The sequence below is a fragment of the Mya arenaria genome, chromosome 7, assembly GCF_026914265.1.
Source record: "Mya arenaria isolate MELC-2E11 chromosome 7, ASM2691426v1".
Lineage (NCBI taxonomy): Eukaryota > Metazoa > Mollusca > Bivalvia > Myida > Myidae > Mya > Mya arenaria.
In genome coordinates, this window is record NC_069128.1 from 25,318,261 (window position 1) to 25,321,127 (window position 2,867).

The window sequence follows — 2,867 nt, forward strand, 5'->3', positions numbered from 1 at the left end:
GTTTCGATTTAATTGAGTATCAGCATTAAAAGTATAAATGTATTGGCGAAGGAGTTCATGAGCATGCATTTTTACATGGCTATACTAACAAAACGGAGCAGGCATTCAACGCTTTATTAAATGGGTTTTCGCAATAGGGATCTAAGCATACAGTATTTGTTCTTCTGTGAAAATGCAACTTGACGTGTTGATCAACATATGGAACAGTTGACTCAAAACAACATGAAATGTAAAAATGCCGGTGCGCATATGTTACTTTGTACATCGTATTTAAGTTGTCAAATTCCTTGAAGAATATATTCAGTATTGCTATGCCAAGAACCAGACAGATCATGCCACTACATTAACATCCTGGCAGTTGTCATAGAATATAGCATAGTACAACATATAACGTGCGGACTCTCTCTATACATAACTCCAAACATAACCACTTCATTCCTTTACAATGTCTGACGTCTATCCATTCCATTTTAATTCTGTATAAAGTACGATGGTAGTTCCCAAAGAAATCATGTTCTTTTGTTTGATACCTCGGTCATGTCATTAAGCGCAATACTACTATTTGGCGGGATAAATTTACTACGGAACTATTTTTTTTGAAATTTAATGAAATCGTAGTCAAGTTATTGGCAAGCTGCAAAACTGAAAACTGCAGTAAAGCCGTTAAAACAAAATGACGAACGATTAATTGATTGATTTTTGATGTAGAATTTGATTGGGGGGGGGGGCGGTGGGCTAAGGTTAATGTTTATGTTACTTTTATTTAGAATACCATTAACAGATGAACGTTGAAACTGCAACGGTGTTTCAGCGTTCAAACTCAACCTCTAAGTTGTTTCAGCGTGCTTGTGTCTGCTGGGTATGGTTTTAAAATATGAATACCGACTCTGTTGATTAATTTACTCGTTCCAGTGTCTTATCGAGTTAATGTTTGAATCTTGCGCACATTTGAAATTGAGATTCTACTAATTGATCAAAGGGTTTGAGGATGTTAGTTTATTTATTTTTTTATTAATTTATTGTAACATTTTGATTACATAGTAAGACATATATTTCTTTTTTTAATTTAGATAGTTTGTCTAAAATGCCACTTAATAACACCACTTTTAAGGCAGTTGCACTTCAGAATAAGCAAAACTAACTAATTAATTGTTGTTGTTTCGATAGTGCCAAATACGTGTGCACCTTTTATATTGAGGCGATCCCTCTTATTTTTGGAATTATTCTTATTCCTCTTTTCCAGCAAGTTAATGGCTATATAGAAATGCCATGAGTGCATGGCATATTGATGCAGGTTTTTAGCAGATATTAATAGCGCACGAAAAAAGCTAACCCAATAAGAATGTTTCAGAAAAACACACTATTATTCTGCTGAACTACGCAGATATGAGCTGCATGACAATGTTTAGATATGACTAAACAATGACAGATTAAAAAACATCCGTGAAGTGTTCATTTTAGGAATATATATTGATGTTTAAGCTCAATCTACATCAAATATCATCATAAAATATGAATTTGTTAAATTTATCGAATAAAGTAAGTTTCTTAATGGAATTAAGTTTCAAAGTAACAAATGATAAAACAACGTTGAATTTGACGAAAACCAATTTCATATCATTTCTTATTGCGATCAAATATCTAGACCTCTAGATCTTTATGATATTGAATACATCTTATAATTCATTTCATTGAATTAAAATAATTAAGTAGGCTCGTTTTTATGTATTTAGCACTTTTAAACATCAAATGGATATTTATGGTATAAATATAATCATTATAACATATGCTATCATTCAATACGACAAGCAGTACATTCATTTTACTAGAACTGATTAAAACTCCAAAATGCTCTTCTTTATGTCTTGTACATTATGCAGAGTGTACGAAGTTATCAGCAACTAAGAAACACCCGCAGAATCGTACATATGTACATACATAAATAAGGAAAAAAAATAATTCTGAACTACATATGACCGGCTTGAACATCAATTGATAAATGCTTTTATCATATGACAATCCAATTTCTTTAATCATATCCAACAGCAAAACATATCGTACTGCGTTACTGTCGTTTTAAGACCCGATTCAAGTACTAAATGTATTAAACTGATTAAACCTGGAATATGTTTTATTTCGTAACAAGCAATACATATATTCACATATATTCACATAAAAGAAACTGTTTCAAGACTCGATCGCTATGCAGTTTTGACGAATAAGTGTTTACCATAAACGTAATGTATAAGATAGCATTCACCATAAACGTGCTGTTCTCAACCGCCTAAATAACTACATGCTTACATGAGTATCATGTCTCTTTGTTATCTATCTTGCCATCTGCGGGGTCTTGACTTATACGTGACATGAATGCTCGGGTTTGTTTGTATTTGCTCTGAGCACATTTCAAATCTGCAATTATCAAGTACAGTTTAAAACAGAACCACACTCACATAAGATAGGAGGTTTTATGTGTGTGTTTTTCTGATTTCCTCTGGTTTTATTCAATGATTCAATAACTACTTTTCCACATTTTGGTAATTGTGGTTGATCAATTATACAATGGGTCAATGTCGTTCCGGTGCGTAACTACGTTTTCACTAATCGTGCTGAGACCATAACCAAATTGTTTTGGAAGCTATAGTTCGATATATATATTTAATCTGAGTGTGTGTGTTGTCTGTTGACGTCGTATTGCTGTGGTTTAGTTTCTGGTATTCCTTAACAAATACGTGTGATAGTTTAATTTCAAGATTATCGGGCTTGTCCAGTTAGTTTCCCTTGTAATACTATATCTTCTGGTCAATTTAAATACATATGCAGAGCTAACCTGCAGTATGCTGGCGACGAGAACAATACAAACTATG